Source organism: Pan troglodytes, chromosome 16, assembly GCF_028858775.2.
Source record: "Pan troglodytes isolate AG18354 chromosome 16, NHGRI_mPanTro3-v2.0_pri, whole genome shotgun sequence".
Classification (NCBI taxonomy): Eukaryota; Metazoa; Chordata; class Mammalia; order Primates; family Hominidae; genus Pan; species Pan troglodytes.
The window spans coordinates 49,484,606-49,503,308 of NC_072414.2; the positions used below are offsets into that span (position 1 = coordinate 49,484,606).

Consider the following 18,703-nt stretch of genomic DNA (forward strand, 5'->3'; position numbering starts at 1 on the left):
AAGTTTGGTATGCTGACGGAGAAGGTTTGTAGGAGGAAAGTTTTTATTTGTTTCTTGCCTAATAAGGCTTTTATAATGGGTCAGTGCTGGGAATACCTTTAAACACTTACAGAAGCAGAGAAAGTAACGTAGTGGGGTGCTTGCCTATCTCCCCATGTGGAGTGGATGTTCTGAAATCTCTGAGCCATCCATGGACACTGCCCAGAGTCTGGAAGTGTGAGTAACAAAGGAGCTATGGCTACTCACTGATGGCCCTACACCAGATGCATTTCCAGATGTGGATATGGTCAAGCCACAAGAATTGGGTGGTGCAGTGAGTGGGGCTATTATAAATAGCCTGGGACAGTCATAGCCACCATAATATTGCGAACAGTTGAATCCTTAACATCTAAAGGAAAAAAGCTTTAATTTTATTATTGGAAATCCTATTCAATCTATGTTATACTCTCTCTGACCCTCTAAATTCTGCCTGATGGATATTTTTCTAAAGGCTTGCCAAGATCATTAAGTAGATTTTTACTTGGTGGAAAAATTTGGCGTTATTATTTGATCACTTTAAGCAGAAAATGGAATATGTCATAAACTCTAAATTCATTAGACAAGAACCAGTATGGAAACAGGAATACCTACAGTGGCAAAGTTAATCAGAGTGCATAAGGCATTTATAGTAGCCCGTTGGCCCCCAGTGACCTGAGCCTTCTGGTCCTCTTGCTCCATTGTAGTCCCTTCCCATGTCGAAAATGTTTGATTTGTGTAACTAATAGGATATCATGGAAATGATGGAGTGTGACTTCCATTGCTTGATCATAAAGGACATGTGGCTTCCTCCTTGCTTTCTCATGGATCTCTTGCTGTGGAGGAAGCCAGCTGCCATGTTGTAAGTGCACTTAAGCAGCCTGCGAAAAACCCCATGTGGCAAAGGACTGAAGCCACCTGTCAACAGCCATGTGAGTGTGCCATCTTGGAAGCAGATCCTCTGGCCCCAGTCAAGCCTTCAGATGACTATAACCTTGACTAACATCTTGACTGCAGCCTCATCAGAAACCCTGAGCCAGAACCGCCTGATTGAGTCACTTCTTCTTTTTTTTTTTTTTTTTTTTGTGACAGAGTCTCATTCTGTCACCCAGGCTGGAGTGCAGTGGTGTGATCTTGGCTCAGTTGCAACCTCTCCCTCCCGGATTCAAGTGATTCTCCTGCCTCAGCCTCCTGTGTAGCTGGAACTACAGGTGTGTGCCACCTCGCCTGGCTAATTTTTTTATTTTTAGTAGAGACGGCGTTTCACCATATTGGCCGGGCTGGTCTCGAACTCTTGACCTCAGGTGATTCACCCACCTTGGTCTCCCAAAGTTCTGGGATTACAGGTGTGAGCCACCGTGCCCAGCCTTTGAGTCACTGCTTGATTCCTTACCCTCAGAAACTTTGTGAGGTAATGTTTGTCACTTTAGGCTGCTAAGTTTTGGGACAATTTGTTATGTGGGAATAAACAACTGATACAACATTTTGACAAACCATCTCTTTGAAGCTGCATTTTCTGATAGCCACTGGTTCTAGCAGAGCCCACAGCATCCTGCCATGCCCTTGGTTTAGTCCTTGTTACGCTGGACTATATCTCTTAGGTGATATGTCATGCTCCTCATCTTGAAGGAGGGGTGTCTTGTCCTTCGTATCATCAGTACTTTGCAGAATGCCCTGTATTTGCTGTATGAGTGAATCAGAATGTGTAGAGGTAAATAAAGGACACCAGCATAGTTTAAGGACAGGTCAGGGTTTTAAACCCAACTTTGTCATTGACTTCATAGAATTCTCATAGTCTTTCTCTGTTTTTATTTCCTCTCTTGTAAAGGGATACTATTTGTGTTATAAAAACCATACATAATATATTGCTATATATGCATATGTGCTTGTGCACATATGGATTATTTCAAGAGGGAGATAACTAGTCAATAGTGGTTACTTCTGGGGATATGTAGGGGGATGGAGTAAGAGGAAAACTTTCAAAAAACAGTGTATAAACCTTTCATATCTTTTGAATTTATTCCATGTACAGTTAAATAAGAGTATTGATCTGCACCTCTCCTAAGGCAGGTTAAGAAGAAGTCCTAAGTTTAGTGAAGTATTTTTAATTTTTTGTCACTGAGGGCCCCTGCCTCGACCTTGACCTTCACCTTCTATCTGCTACCCAGGTCTGTGGCTTCCACATCCACAGCAGCTCAGTTCCATCCTCTGACCTCCTTTCTCACAGTTGCTGCCCTGGTTCAGGCCTCAGCAGCCATCTCCCTATTTCCCCAACTGTGTTGCCCCCTTCTGACCACACCACCTGCCGCAGGTTGGCCACCCTCACAAGTCCCTGGTGGCTTCCCTTCAGTTACAGAGTCCTGCCTGGTCTCCAAGGCCTGCACTCCACCACCTGGCTCCCACCTGCCTTTGCAACCCTGGCCCTCACTGTTGTCCCTGGTGAGCTTGGTGCCAGCCACACTAAAGGATTCCCTGTCACCTCCACAGAAGAGTGTGCCCTGTTACTCCATGTTAGCCACCTCTGGGACTTTGCTTTGCAGTCCTGACCTGCAAGAAAGGACAGTCCCCCCAACAGAGACATATCTGACCGAAAATGTCAATCATGTCACTCTGAGAAACTGGAATCTATGTATATACAAGTGTGGTGTGTGTGTGTGTGTGTTTTCTTTTCTTCTCTTTTTACATAAATGACTGCTGTGCAACCCCAAGGCTAGTTAATGAGCAATAGATGGAGTGACTGAATACTTTTGATACACCACATCTCTGATCCCGAAGAATCTTCTTCTTGCAGTGGGGAAAATAATCCTCCCAGGGCTGTACGTATTCCAGCCTCAGACTGTCTTTTCTGACCTGGTGTCCTGTGCTCTCTCACTGGATTCTCTGCGTGTGCCCTAGTGGTCTCCCTGCTTTCTTTCTTCTTTCCCCCGGCTCATATTAGCCTGGCTGTCCCCAACATCCTTCACCAGCCCCCGAGCTTTGGTCTCCGCCATTTAAAATCGTGCCATCCTTCATGGCTCAGGTCAGATGACCTCTCCTTCTTGGGTCCACCCAGCAGCTGCTGTTCTTTCTCATTGAAATCCCCAGGGTCTTTTGTCCCTCGGGTGGCATTTATTGTGTTTTGCTTTGCCTGTAGTTTTTGTTTGTTTACTCAACATGTCAAGCATCATGCAAAATCTGGGGTGCAGAGATGGACAAGGTCACCTCTGCTCTCAACTCTTCCCCAGCCTAGTGCCAGAGGCAGACAAGAAAGCTGACAGCCAGTTCGGCGTGGGGCATGAGAAGCTGGCATATGGCACGGAAAGCAGAAGTTCGGAAAAGGGTGACTTTGCTCCGTGTAGGCAGGCCAGGGCGGGTTCCTAAGAGAGAGTGAGGCTTGGGTGAGTCTTGGGGGCAGTGGGAATTAGCAAGGTGACTTATGGGTGGGCAAGGACATTCTAGACGCAGGGAACTTCTTGAACCAAAGTATGTCTTGTTCTCCTCTGAGACTTGAACACCTCTTTAGGGGTAACCATTTTCCTTATTCATTTTTGTGCCTTTTACAGTTTTACCTTAGACAGCTAATAGTTTTGTTTGCATTCATGTATTTATTCATTCAACAAATATTCTTGAGTGCTTATTTACTTAAGGTACTGGATAGATGTAAATGGATTTAGGCAAATAGTTGGTGACAGATGAATTCAGTAGAAACCATCAGAGTAGTAGGCGGCCTCTGAAGTGATTAGATGTGGTTTAGTGAGTTTTAGCTACAGAGTAAGTCATGTGTTCACGGTGACTACACGTTAGAATTCCGGAAATGTGGGCCAGAACAAGTCCAAGTTAGATGCAATGGAAAAATCCCTCTATCCGAGTCATCTCTAGGGAACAGAACTTGTTTGAACCAGCATTATTAGTTTAGTTTCATGAAAGACAAAATAAAGGGCAAGGTGTTTGCTCCACAGGGTGACTGCAGCAGTTTTCACAGTAATGAATAAAGTAATGCTGTTATGTCAGCAGTGAGTAGGAGTTGGGGACTGGGAGAAGCTTGTTCCATTCCTCAGGAAATTCCAAAGTCATGCATGGGCCTTATCCTTGGGGAACTTACAGATGAAGGAGAGAATATGGCCAAGCACACATATTTCTCCTTTTAACACTTCCCTTCTTTTTCTTTCTTTTTGTTTTATTTGTTAAATTTCTGCACATGTTTCTCAAGTGTGTGGTCTAGTGGGAAGAAATACTGGCAGTCTCTGGGTTTAGGGAAACATTGAGTCCACTTACAGTTAGAAATAAAAGGCTGGACGTGCTTCAAAGACTTTTTGAAATAAGGCTAGGGACAAAGAAGTCAAGCAAATAAATGATAGAGTCCAGAGAAGGTGGCATTAGAGATAGATCTGAAAGCATTCAGGGAGACGTGGTGCAGGAGGATGTGAAAATCTTGTTTTTTCCATCCCTGAATTGTCCAAGAGCCCAAAGACATCTACTCTGCAAAGTGTTTGCTGGATGACAGTGCAATGAAGACTTAGATGCTAGTAAACTTCGTTGGAAAACACTGGGTTCTTCATGTATTTGGAGCAAGAACCAAGGCATTAGTAAATTTTGGAAAATAAGCAGTGAGGTTGTCCGATAGAGTCCATCTGGGGAAGTATTTTGGGCCAGTTGGGTTTATAACTATGACCCTAAACTTGAGTCCAGCATGTGCCAAGTCCAAAGGAAAGGTATGTTCTTTGGACCCCTCATGCTCTCTGATTTACAGGGACCTCTTTCTGCCTGGTCAAGGCATTTCATGACTCTAAGCCTATGACTTTTTGTGAGAAGAAGCCTTCCATGGCTCCTTTGCTGCTTGGTTTCGGGGTTTTGGAGGCACCAGGATGCCAGGCTCCTACCCTGTGTGCAGCGCTTCCTTCTCCCCGTCCCATTGTGAACTGTTTCCCTTGCAGGTTAAACTCATTGCCACTTCCTGTAGCTGTCTTAGTGACCCTTCAGGCCAGAAGCAGATGCCTGTGCTGTGTACCATGCCCCTCCTGCTGCTGAACTGGAGAGAAAACGTGACTGGCAGGTGGTGAACTCTCTGGCTGATTCAGGCCCAGTGGAGAAGGAGGGTTAATAATTTACTTTGCCCCTGTGTAGCCACTGGTGTTGACCTTGACAAAACACTAGTAGAAATTAATTAGAGTCTGGCCTGTCATTTAACTAACAGGATAGTAAGGCCCCAAAATGACTTCTTGTTTTGAGGTTAATCCTGTCTCTGAGTTTACGGCTGACATTCCTGTACATCCGGCCCTGTTTGCATCTAGCAGCCAGGACCGTGGGCTCATGGTGTTCATGGGGCTCACAAAGAGGGCACACAACGTCAGGGGCCTGGCTCTCCATGGGAGCCGCTCATTGTGGTAGGAGGACAAAGGCCACAGTGATCAAGATGCTCTGTAGGAGAGGCGGCAGAACAACATGTGGGCCTGGTAGATATTGCAGGTGGAGAGCCTCCCCGTCCCCCATGCTTCTTTCATTTTAAATTCACAGTTTTTGTTTCTTGAGAAGTTCCGAATCTTTTGCCTCTGGTGCTGCGAGAAGGTTCAACTGATTAAACATCCTCAAGTCAACAGCACAGCTCCTTCTGGAAGGCACTTTAACTGGATGGGATCCTCTCACTGTAGACATTGCTACCTCCCTTCCCTGAAATAAAGCCTGCTCCAGAGCAATGATTGTCTTGTGGTGTGTTGTGGAAAGCTGTTAATAGCTTAAAAGGTCTCATTAGCTGCTAGATAGGCCTAGACTGTGAAAGGATACATGGTGACCCAAGGGTAGATTCTTTTTTTGAGAGTCTCGCACTGTCACCCAGGCTGTAGTGCAGTGGCATAATCATGGCTCGCTGCTGCCTCAACCTCCCAGGCTCAAGTCATCCTTCCAGCTCAGCGTACCGAGTAGCTGGGACTACAAGTGAGTGCCACTACCTCTGGCTACTTTTTGTATTTTTTTTAGAGATGGGATTTTGCCATGTTGCTCATGTTGGTATCGAACTCCTGGGCTCAAGTGGTTCTCCCACCTCTGCCTCCCAAAGTGCTGGGATAGCAGGTGTGAGCTACAGCTCCTGGCCCAGATTCTTACCTTATTAGGGAGTATCTAAATTAATCTGTTTATTGATCTCTTAAGTAGAATCTGATTAATTGTCCATCAATAGCTAGCTGCAAAGCACTGCAGAAGCCCACTTGCCACTCTCCTTCCCCCAGCTCTCCAGGAAGGTGGAAGGAGTTGTTTGAGATGGTTCTGACATCCAGCTTTTGGGTCCCTGGTTTATTGCTTTTTCTAGTACATTGGCTGGCACCTTTATCCAGCCAACAAATACACGCTCTGTAAACATGCATGTACTTTTGGAGAAGGCAGTTGGACCAAGGTGAGGGTGTGGAGGATGGGAGTGAAAAACAGAGTAAGCCAGAAAAAGGGGTCATGGGAAAGGAAGGGCAGGAGCTAGAGGGAAGAGGCCTGGGGACTGACTAGTGCCCAGCAATAGAAACAATCAGCATTAGAAACGGGCAAAGGGGCTGGGCATGGTGGCTCATGCCTATAATCCTAGCACTTTGGGAGGCCGAGGCGGGCAGATCTCCTGAGATCAGGGGCTCAAGACCAGCCTGGCCAACATTGTGAAACCCTGTCTCTACTAAAAATACAAAAATTAGCTGGGCATGGTGGTGTATGCTTGTAATCCTAGCTAGTTGGGAGGCTGAGGCAGGAGAATCGCTTAAACGCAGTAGATGGAGGTTGCAGTGAGCCGAGATTGTGCCACTGCACTTCAGCCTGGGTGATGGAATGAGACTCCTTCTCAAGAAACAAAAAACAAAACAAAACGAAACAGGCAGAGCAGTTTGAAGAAACTTCTCAAGAAACAAAAAACAAAACAAAACGAAACAGGCAGAGCAGTTTGAAGTATGATGGGAATGAGGTACAGGGGAGGCAGGAAGGAGAAAAGTGCAAAGGGAGAGTGAGAAGATGGGAGGTGGTGTGGAGAGGAAGCAGGGAAGCTGGTAGCACCAAGAAGTGAAAGAGGAGTTTGACCTAAATATCTAGAGGATAAAGGGGGAAAAGATGAGTCTGAAAGGTATGAGAGGGTGACAGCAAAGGATGGAGGAGAAGCCGTGAGCTACATATTATGCCAGGTGAGATTTCTGCTCCAGGAATTTTGGCTCACGGTTATCCCAAAGAGCTGTGGCAGCAAGTGTTGGTTTTATTGCAGTATTAGCAGTATGTGGTTACTAAATAAGTGACTTTTGAAATAAAGTGTGAACTGTGAGACTCTAGAAGAGGATAAATGAAACTTTTGTCACCTGAGATGGGTAATTTTTATACCTCTTATTTCTAGGGTCTCTCTGTCCACAGCATTGAGCATGGGTATGAAAATATGCATTGAGGCCAGGAGCTCACGCCTGTAATCTTAGCACTTTGGGAGGTCGAGGTGGGTGGATCACCTGAGGTCAGGAGTTTGAGACCAGCCTGGCCAACATAGTAAGACCCTGTCTCTACTTAAAATACAAAGAAATTCGTTGGGTGTGGTGGTGTACGTTTGTAATCCCAGCTACTTGGGACGGTGAGGCAGGAGAATTGCTTGAACTCAGGAGGCGGAGGTTGCAGTGAGCTGAGATCCTGCCATTGCACTCCAGCCTGGACAACAGAGTGAGATTCTGTCTCAAAAAAAGAAAAAAAGAAAGAAAATATGCACTGAATGTAATACTTTAAAAAGTTACAACTATCATTTGTCTGTGGGGGAAAATACCATAGTCCAGTTAGTTGTAGCTGTCTCTGGTGGTCTTTGGGCAGGAGTTTGAAGAGATCATTGGAAAGACATCAGAAGAATTTAAATGACCCATATCCCATCTTTCAGAATGAAACTAATATTCATTAAAAAAAATTGTATGCTCTGGCTGAGAATTTATACAGCCTTCTAAAGAGGAGACAGATATGCTTTTGGTTTCCAGTGATCAGTCTGTGAACTTGGGGCATTACTCAGTGGATCTGGAACCTTCTTACTCTTACCAGTTGGTTTAGGCCATCCCCCTTCCTCTTGAAACCAACTTTGTTTGATATGTCATTGTAGATTTTCTATTATTTCCCCCAAATCATTCCTTAATGAACAGTACACCTTAAATGCCTTCTCTTTGTATCCAGAAATTATCAGCTCAACCAATAAATAGTATGTTTGTTAGTCAAGCCAGTGATCCAGGAAAGACCTGAGTTTTTTTGTTTTTTTTTTAAAGATGGGCAAAGTTTAAAAAAGAATTTTTAAAAAATCAAACGTTTTGAGATAATTATAAATTTATATGCAATTGTAAAAAAAAATACAGCTAGATGCCATATACCCTTTATCCTGTTTCCCCCAAATGTAATGTATTGCAAATTATAGTACAATAGCATGACCAGGATACTGACATTGATACAGCTAAGATATAGAACATTTACATCACTCCCCGCATTCTTCATGTTGTCCTTTTATAGCCATGCCATCTCGCTTTCCCTCCCATCCCTCCTTGACCCAACTACTGTGCTTTTCTCTGGTTTTTAAATTTTATCATTTCCAGGATGGTATATAGATGGAATCATACAGAATGTAATCTTTTGGAATTGGCTTTTTTCTCTCAGCATTGTTCTCTGGAGATTCCTCCAAGCTGCTGCATGTATCAACAGGTTCTTCCCTTTTTATTGCTCAGTGGTATTCTATAGTATAGATGCACCACCGTTTGTTCAACCATTCACTCATTGAAGGACTTAGGGGATGTTTCTCGTTTTGTACTATTATAATAAAGCTTCTATGAACACAGCTTTTTGTGTGAATATGTTTTAATTTTTTTCTGGGATAAATAGGAGTGTGAATATGTTTTAATTTTTTTCTGGGATAAATATCTAGGAGTGTGAATGTGATTTAATTTTTTTCTGAGATAAATATCTAGGAGTGCAATTGCTAGGGTGAATGGTAATTACATGTTTAGCTTTTAAAGAACCTGCAAAACTACTCTCCAGAATGGCTGCACCATTTTGCATTCCCAACAGCAATGTATGAGTGACCCAGTTTCTCTGAATTGTTCCCAGCATTTGGCATTGTCAATATGTTGTATTTTAGCCATTCTGATAGGTATATGTGATATTATATTGTGGTTTTACACAGTTTTCTAATGGCCAATCATGTTGAATGTCATTTCATGTGCTCTTTTGCCACGTATATCCTCTTTGGTGAAATATCTATTCATGTCTTTTGCCCATTTCCTAATTGGATTGTTTGGGGTTTGTTTTTTTTTAAACTGTTGAGTTTTGGAAATTTTTTGTGTATTCTAGATATGAGCACTTTGTCAAATATGTGGTTTGTAAAGACATTCTTCCAATCTCTAGTAAAACAAAACAAAACAAAACAAAACAAAATACCTTTTTAACAAGGTCTTTGAAAGGTACAAGTCTTTAGTTTTGATGAAGTCCAATTTAGTTTTTCCTTCTATGGATTGTGCTTTTGGTGTCAAGTCTAAGAATTATTTTCCTACCTTAGATCCCAGAGATTTTCTTCTGTGTTTTTGTTTTCTAAAGGTTTCTTAGTTTTGCATTTTACATTTAAGCTCACAGTCCATTTTGAGTTAAATTTTGTGTAAGGTGGAAGTTTAGTTTGAGGTTTATTTATTTTGCCTGTGAATATCCAGTTGCTCCAGCGCCATTTGTTGAGAGGGTTATTCTTCCTGCAATAATTGCTTTTGAACCTCTGTAAAAGTGGGTTGGGCATTTTTGTGTTAATTTCTGGGCTCTCTATTCTGTTTCATTGACCTGTGTGTCTATCCCTCTACCAATATCATAGTTTTGATGACTGTGGCTATATTATGTCTTAAAATCTGGTAGACTGAATCTTCCACTTTATTCTTTTTTAAAATTGTTTTAGCTATTCTAGTTACTTTACCTTTTCTTTTCTTTTCTCTCTTTTTTTTTTTTTTTTTGAGATGGACTTTCACTCTTGTTGCCCAGACTGGAGTGCAATGGCATGATCTCTGCTCACTGCAACCTCTGCCTTCCAGGTTCAAGCAGTTCTTCTGCCTCAACTTCCCAAGTAGCTGGGATTACAGGCAGCCGCCACCTCCCTTGGCTAATTTTTTTGTATTTTTAATAGAGACAGGGCTTCACCACATTGCCCAGGCTGATCTTGAACTCTTGACCTCAGGTGGTCCGCCCACCTCGGCCTCCTAAAGTGCTGGGATTATAGGAGTGAGCCACTGCGCCTGGCCTACCTTTTCATATAAATGTTAGAATTACCTTGTCTGTATCTATACAAATTTTGCTGAAGTTTTGATAGGTTGAGTATGACTATGTTGAGTATTCCAGTCCATGAACATGGTCTAAGTAAATCTCCATTTATTTAGATGTTCACTGCTTTCATCATTTGATTTTGTATTTTCAAGCATACAAGTCCTGTATGTGTTGTGCTAGACTTATACCTAAGGGTTTAATGTTTTTGAGTGATTATAAATGGTATATTTTTACATTTTAGTATCCTTCTGTTCATTGCTAGCATACAGAAATGCATTTGTATGTTTTTATTTATGTTTATTTTATATCAGGACCTTTCTTTCTTTACCTTGCTGAAATCACATATTCTACAAAGTTTTTGTTGTTGTTGTTGTTGTTGTGACAGGGAGGTGATAGATTCCTTGGGATTTTTTATATAGACAATCATGTCATCTGCAAACAGGGACAGTTTTATTTCTTGCTTTCTGATCCTTTCTGATTTATATACCTTTTGCTTCTTATTTCCTGCCTTATTATGCAGGCTAGAAGCTCCAATACTATGTTGAATCAGAGTGGCGGGAGCAGGTATCCCAGCCTTAGTCTCAGTCTTAGGGGGAGGTATTCAGTTTCTTACTATTAAATATACTGTTAATTATAGATCTTTTGTGAATTGGAAGCTCTTTAGTTGAGAATGTTCCTCTCTATTCATAATTTGTTTGGAGCTTAAAGAAAGTTTAAATCATGAATGGATTTTGAGTTTTGTTAAATGCTTTCTCTGCATTTATTGATATGATCATGTGATTTTTCCCTCCTGATTTTAAACTATCAAACCAGCCTAGCATTCCTGGAATAAACTTCACTTGATCCTACTGTATAATTCTTTTATAAATTGCTGGCTTTTATTTGCTTGTATTTTGTTAAGGATTCTTGTGTCTATATTAATGAAATATATTGGCTTGTAGTCCTTTTTTCATATTTTCCTTTCTTTTAGGGTACTATTTGGATTTTGATATTGAATAATACTGACATCATTAAATGAGTTGAGAAGGATTTCTTCCTCTTCTATTTTCTGGAAGAGATTGTGTAGAATTGATGTTTATTCTTTTTTAAACACTAGGTAGAATTCTCCACTGAAACCAGTTATACTTGGACATTTCTTTTGGGGGAGTTTTAAAATATGAATTCAGTTTCCTTAATAGTTATGAGGCTATTCAAATTATTATATTTAATATCGCATAAGTTGTGGTAGTTTGTACTTTTTAAGGAATTGGTCCATTTCATCTAAGTTGTCAGATGTGTGTTGAGTCGTTTATAGATGTCTGCAGGGTCTGTGGTAATATATCTTGTTTAATTTCTGATTGATTTTGGTAATTTGTATTTTATCCTTTTTTTCTTTGTCAGTCTTACCAGAAGTTTGTCAATCTTACTGATTTTTTTTGTTAACATTTGATTAGTGCTTTTTAGATTTTTTATTTTTTATTTTACTTTAAGTTCTGGGATACATGTGCTGAACGTGCAGGTTTGTTACACAGGTATACATGTGCCATGGTGGTTTGCTGCACCTATCAAACCATCATCTAGGTTTTAAGCCCCGCATGCATTAGGTATTTCTTCTAATGAGCTTCCTCCCCTTACCCCCCAATCCACTGACAGGCCCCAGTGTGTGATGTTCCCCTCCCTGTGTTCTCATTGTTCAACTCCCACTTATGAGTGAGAACATGCAGTGTTTGGTTTTCTGTTCCTGTGTTAGTTTGCTGAGGATGATGGTTTCCAGCTTCATCCATGTCCCTGCAAAGGACATGAACTCATTCTTTTAAAAGAATCAGTTTTTCGTTTCATTGGGTTTTTTTTTTCTATTTTTTTTAATGTTTTCAGTTTCATTGATTTCTGTTCTTTATTATTTCTTTCCTTCTGCTTGCTTTGGATTTATATTGCTCTTCTTTTTCCAGATTCTTGAGGTAGGAGCTTCGATTATTGGATTCAGACTTCCTTTTTTCTAGTATCAACATTTAATGCCATATATTTTATTTTAATTTCCATTCAGGTCAGTGTGTGTTTAAAAAAAAATTTTCTTGAGGCTTGCTCTTTGACCCATGGATTACTTAGAAGTGTGTTGTTTAATTTCTAAGTGCTTGGGTGTTTGCCTGTTGTCTAGTTCGAGTCCATTTTGGTTAGAAAACCAGTCTGTATGATTTCAGTCCTTTTACATTTGTTGAGGTTTGTTTTATGGCTCAGGATATGGTTTATCTTGGTATATATTCTTGAAAAGATTGTATATTTTGCTAGAAAGAGATTTCAAAAATAGTAAATATGAATCAACCTGAAAGATAAAAATAAGTGATTTTTCTTTCCTTTGGCAATAGAAATATTGTTACTAGTTGGACAAGTTATCTTTATTCACAGCCTGAGTTATACAAAAAATAGAAATACATCCTTTTTGATGGTTTACAAATCTAATTATATTTTCATGTTAAAAGTAAGTAGTGGAGGATATGTGAAGTGTCATAGTATTTGCCACAGAGGCTTTTTCCCATTCAAATTGTAATTGTGTGGAATTTTTTATTTTGTAGTTGCTTTAGTAAAAAGAAATGATAGAAAAAGCTTGCTTTAAATTAAATTGAACAATGCATAAGAGTATAGGGTAGAAGAAAACATATTTTGGATCATACTTTTGACACCACCTTTTTCCTCTCTCACAATGCATTTGGAGGATCTTTTCAGATAGACGTACATAGAATGTCCTGTATGCCATTCTTTGATGGCAGCAGCACAGCTCTCCGGATGCTGATTTAAAAGGAGTTTAGCCACCTGCCATTTGTTTCTTCTGGTGCCCCGTCTCACTAACCTCTCCTAATAGTCTAGCATTGGCCTCTAGAGAAATTCAAAGGTCTGCCAAGGTAAGTCAGCAAACCAGTCAAGGGCCAGGAAGTCAGGAATGTGTGAGTAGCTGAGTCAGGGGTCTGGAATCAGAAGTGAGGGTGAGTCAGGAGCAGGGCCCGGGCTGACTCAGGCAGACTGAGGTGGTGACCTGTGGAATCAGCTGCCTTATTGGTGCTCCAGGGCAGGGGCAGGCTCACCATGCTGAGGCCTGAAACTTCACCTCTTTCAGGGATCAGCTAATAGATGTGGTCAAGGAATTTGGTCCCAGTCAACCTTCCCTGCTTCTCCTGTGTTAGGTCATCTGTCAGAAAATGTTAACCAAACTTTAGGGCCACATGACTTTGTTTCTCTTTGTGGAAATGGGAATGATATCACTGCAAAGAGTCAGGGAAGAGGTCATGGGGGGAAAGGAAGAGGGGGTCAAATAAATCAGCGAGAAAGAGAGAAACAGAGTCGGAAAGCCAGACAGATACTGGGCGCTTCTGCAAGAGTTATAAACTGTTCTTATCAGCAAGTCTGGTCCATTCTGTCACCATATGAGTCTGTCCAGTCTTCCTCTCTCTTATTCCCAAAATTTTAGCCTTTTAACTGAAGTCCCTCCTCACAGCTGTGGATTGATTGGAGAGAATGAGTGAGAATAGCTTGTCAAGGGTGACCTTCAGCTTTTACGTTAGGTGACTGGTGAATATTGGAGGCATTGAGAAGGACCAGAGGAGGTCCATGTCTTGGAGTGGTAAGTGGGATGAGGACTTCCATTTTGTGCATGTTGAATCTGACCGTGTTGAGTTTGAGGCATCTGTGGGACATCCGAAGAGGGGTATCTGGCACAAGAGAAAGCCTAGGCTGAAGCTACTGATTTTGGTTGGGCCCAACAGGTGCTTGCAATAGTTGCATGCTCCTAAGGGGGAGGCTGTTTGCATTCTGTCCTTGTTTTATATTTCCATTGGGAGTGGTGTTTTAGAACTTCTTACAGATGTCACAATAATTGTAGACCTGGCCCTACCAGCCATGCTTGAGGTATTATGTAGATTATCTACTTCTTTGCTGCTAGTTTTCCCAGCCCAGTTCAACTATTTCCTGATGCAAGTGAAGCTTTTAAGTGTACAAACTTAAAATACCTTTATTACCAGTGCAACCACACTAAACTCTAATTGCCCAGCAACTAGAAAGACTAGGATTAGACAGTTTATTGTATGTGTGCATTTTGATGGAGGGAAGAGATGAGTATTTGCAAATTCATATTATGAAGAATGAGAGTACTTCTCCTTGGGAGATGGGTTTTTCCAAGATGGTAAATGAGTTGCAAAGAACAACTTTTTCTTTCTTTTCTTGAGCTTATTCAACTTTTTTTTTAAAGCTTATTTTGACTTCAGCCAACATTACTTATTTTCAGGTATACAGAGTCAAAAAAAGGTAAAAGAGGAGGATTGGTTTATTGCTGTTTTTCTGGGCAAAAGTGATACTTAGTGGGACCATTTGGCCAGTACTGACATATTGGGTTAGGATACATATTTTCTCAAAAGCATTTTGAGGAATTCTTAAGGGTTGGCATTCTCTGATATTGGTAATAATATAAGTGTCATTGGTTGTTACCAAATGAATCTATATACTCAGATTTTCCTTTTGTTCAGGTTATTTTATATTTTTAAAAGATCCATGTTGAGGCAGATATTTATACAGAACCAAGTGATTAGAATTGTGATGAGTTGCTAGCTTTGTAGATTGTGCTGTTATTGAGAACATTGCCTTTACTAGTTTTTTACTTCTCTTAATGTGCAGATCTGCGAAACAGAGTTGCTGTAAAAGTTCAAATGCTGCCAGATAGGCTAAGTGGGGAGAAAAAAACCTTTAGATTACCTCTCTCAAAGAGAGTCACCAATATTCTACAGTCTCTGGATATAGTTTTCGAGTATACAGAGGGTACAAGGTTTTGCATGGACAGACGTTTTCATTTCTTTGGCGTGTATACCTGGGAGTAGAGTTGCTGGGTCATAAAATAACTGAGGAATTCCCAAAATGTTTTCCAAAGTGACAGAACCATTTTTCATTCCCCTAGTAATCCCTGAGGGTCTTCATTTCTCCACATCCTCTCCCACACTTGTTATTATCTGCCTTTTTTATGATAGCCATGTTCGTGGGTGTGAAATGGTATTTCATCGTGGCTTTGATTTGCATTTCTCTGATAACTAATGATATCAAGTATCTTTTCATGTGCTTATTGGCCGTTTGTATGTCTTCTTTGGAGAGCTATCTGTTCAGATTCTCTGCCTATTTTAAAATTGGGTTGTCTTTTTATTATTGAGTTGTAATGGTTCTTTATATATTCTGGATATCAGTCTCTTAGTACATATTTAATTTGCAAAATTTTCTCCCCTTCTTTGGATTGTCTTTTCACTTTTTAAATGCTATCCTTTGAAGCGCAAAGATTTTTAATTTTCATGATGTCCAGTTTACTTTTTTTTCTGTTGGTACTTGTGTCGAATCTAAGAAACCATTTCCTCATCCAAGGTCATGAAGACCTTCTCTTCTTCTGCAGTCGAGTGAGAAGTGAGCAGAACTGGTGTAGGGACTGCTTCTCCCGAAGGGGGTGCAAGAGAGAAGACTTAGCCATGCCATCCTTGATCAGAAAGGTGATCAACACTGAGAAAGCCCAAGGGTACACTGGTCCCTTCAGTCAAGCTGCGTTAGTTGATGGGATCCTTTACATTTCAGGAGAGCTAGGCATGAACCTTTCGAGTGCACAGCTTGTGCCAAGAGTGGGTAACAGAAGAAGCTAAACAGGCCCTTAAGAACATGGGTGATATTTTGAAAGCTGCAGGCTGTGACTTCACTAATGTGGTAAAAACAACTGTTTGGCTAGCTGACACAAATGACTTCAGGGCTGTCAATGTAATCTACAAACAGTATTTTAAGAGTGGTTTTTCTACTAGAGCTGCTTACCATGTTGCTGCTTTACCCAAAGGAGGCCAGGTTGAAATTGAAGCAGTAGCTGTTCAAGGACCTCTCACAACAGCCTGTCTATAAGTGGGCCCAGTGCTGTCTAGTCCGGAATTTTTAACGTCTTCATTGTCACAGTTGATATAACATCTTAATTAACATCTTGATTTTTATAATTGATGAAAAGTGTAAGTTTGACTAAAGTATCCAAAGTTATGGAAATACTATATAATAGAATTAAACATGAATTGAAGATTAGATGGTGAATCCAGTTACTGATGTTACAAATTACACTTATGCACACCCGTATCACTGAATGTAGGAAAGAGATACTCATTACATAGTTACTCAAATAACAGGGAAATAACATGTAGGAAAGATGAGTTGTTGTTCCTGAGAAATAATCAAGAGCATACCTAATTCCAATAAATTGAGTGATGTCATATATTTAGTTATCATGTCAGGTATGTGATTCTGGTAATTCTGCTTTTACTAGTTTAAAATTAAAATATTTAAATTTGAATGGTAGGGGTAAAGAAATAGAAAATGGACCAAAACTTTATATAGATAATATTTTTCTAATGGATAGAAAATAGACATGCAGATTTAAGATTTACTCTTTTTCTAAGAATTTAATAGTTTTAGCTCTTACATTTAAGTCTATGACTCATTTTGAATTAAATTTTGAACATAGTATGAGGTAGGAGTCTATTTTATTCTTTTGCATGTAGATATTAGTTGTCCCATCACTGTTGGTTGAAGAGACGATTCTTGCCTCATTGAATTGTCTTAGCACTATTCTGTTCCTCTTAAGTTTTATTTTCCAGGCTCCCTACCATTCAAGTGGTTTCCCAGACATTAGTTTTGGTGCTGAAGCTTGGATATTAAAGCATCTGCTCAAAAGAGACTGTTTAGACCAGAAGTGACTGAGATACTACTAACTATTAAGTTCAAGTTAGGGTTACTGCCATTGTAGGTAGATGAGAGGTTGTGAGAGAAATTAGAGAGATTGTGAGGAAAATTAAGCTGTTACTAGAAAAATAAAAACAGTAGCGTTTTCTCTGGATGTCTGGAGGTTGGGGAAGCATATTTTCAACCCTGCTTTGTGTGCAGCCTTACTGATGGTAAGTTGGTCACCTGGAGAGATTTCGTGACAGACACAATTTCTCTACTGTAGACTGGACTTTTACACATGGACAACAGTAGTTACTTGAAATAGTGAAAAAAAATGAAAATAAGCAATAAAAATCAGGAATTCTCATAGTGGCTGTGTTACTCTGCTGTTAAAAAGCTGTGTAACCTCAGGCAACTGCTCCAACCTTGCTTTATCTTATATTAAATGGGGATACTGGATTTATGACCTCTGGCGCTCTCTGGCATTAAAGTTCTATGACGTTGATGCATTCCAAGATGATGTTAACGTGGGCAGGCTTTGATGTTTAGAAACCACATTATAAAAACCTACCTAGCAGTGCCAGAAAGTAAGGAAGTGCTCCAAACACATACACACACACGCATACACGCGTGTGCGTGCACTCACATTGATGAGGTATGGCACAGGGACACAGGAACGAAATACAGAAGCTGCCAGTGGCCAAACTCACAAAATAAGGTAGTATTGGATTATGACCCCAAAATAAAATAAATGCTCATGGTGTTCACACTGATGTAACAAGTAATTGAATACATAAATGGGGAATAATAGAGGACTCTACCTTCTGGAAGAGTTCCAAATAATTTATTTAGATATATTGCCTTCAAGTAGGTAGGGGCTCACACCCCACTCTTGAAGTTGGGCTGCACATAGTGAATTCCTTCCAGAGTGTACAGGATGAAGTGGGGGAGAAAAGAGTCACTTTTTCTGGTGGGTTGGGGAGTCAGTAGAGAAACCTGATAAACATTACGTCAGCCACGTGATCAATTTCAGCATCAATCACATTGATAGTATATACCCTTGATATGATATGCTGAAAATGACACTTTACCTTCATGGTCTTTCTACCCCAAACATCAGACAAATTCCAACTGAGGAACATCCTGCAAATATACCTTGCGCAGTACTCCTCAAACTGTTACAGTCATCAAAACCAGGGAGTCTGAGGAGCCGTCACAGCCAAGAGGAGCCTGAGGAGCTATGATGACCGAATGTGATGTGGTATCCTGAATGGGATCAAGAGTCAGAAAAGGATGTTAGGTAAAAACTAAGGAAAGCTGAATAAAGTATGGACTTTGGTTAATAATAATAGATCAGGATTAGTTCATTCATTATGACACATGTACCATGTTCGTGTAAGATGCAGTAACAGGGGAAGCCGAGTGTGGGATGAAAGGGAATTTTGTATTATTTTAGCAGTTTTTCTATAATCTAAAGCTTTTCTATAGATAATTTTTCGTTTAGAAAAACCTACCTGGGGGAATATTCTAACACCCAGTTTGGTGCCTCTTCTGTGAAGTCATCGTCAAGCAGCCTCCTTCCCACAGTGCCACTGCTTTCTCCGTGGCACCAGTTGCATCTCTGTTCTGCCACTGGCACTGCAGTTAACTTCCTCTCTTGTCTGCCCTGCAAGGCTGTGAGCTCCTCATTCATCTTTATGCACAGCTTCTGGCACACAAGACGCACTCACATGTTTGTTAGCTGATACAATGAAAGAAT

The 18,703-nt window shown here is 40.6% G+C and overlaps 1 protein-coding gene and 1 pseudogene across 9 annotated transcripts in view; both read left to right on the forward strand.

Annotated features, from left to right (window-relative positions):
- The window catches only part of CGNL1 (cingulin like 1), a 174,105-nt gene that overhangs the window by 96,286 nt on the left and 59,116 nt on the right, over nucleotides 1-18,703 (forward strand). The gene's annotated exons all lie outside the window — the stretch shown is intronic.
- Nucleotides 1,235-18,058, forward strand: LOC129137134 (2-iminobutanoate/2-iminopropanoate deaminase-like; annotated as a pseudogene).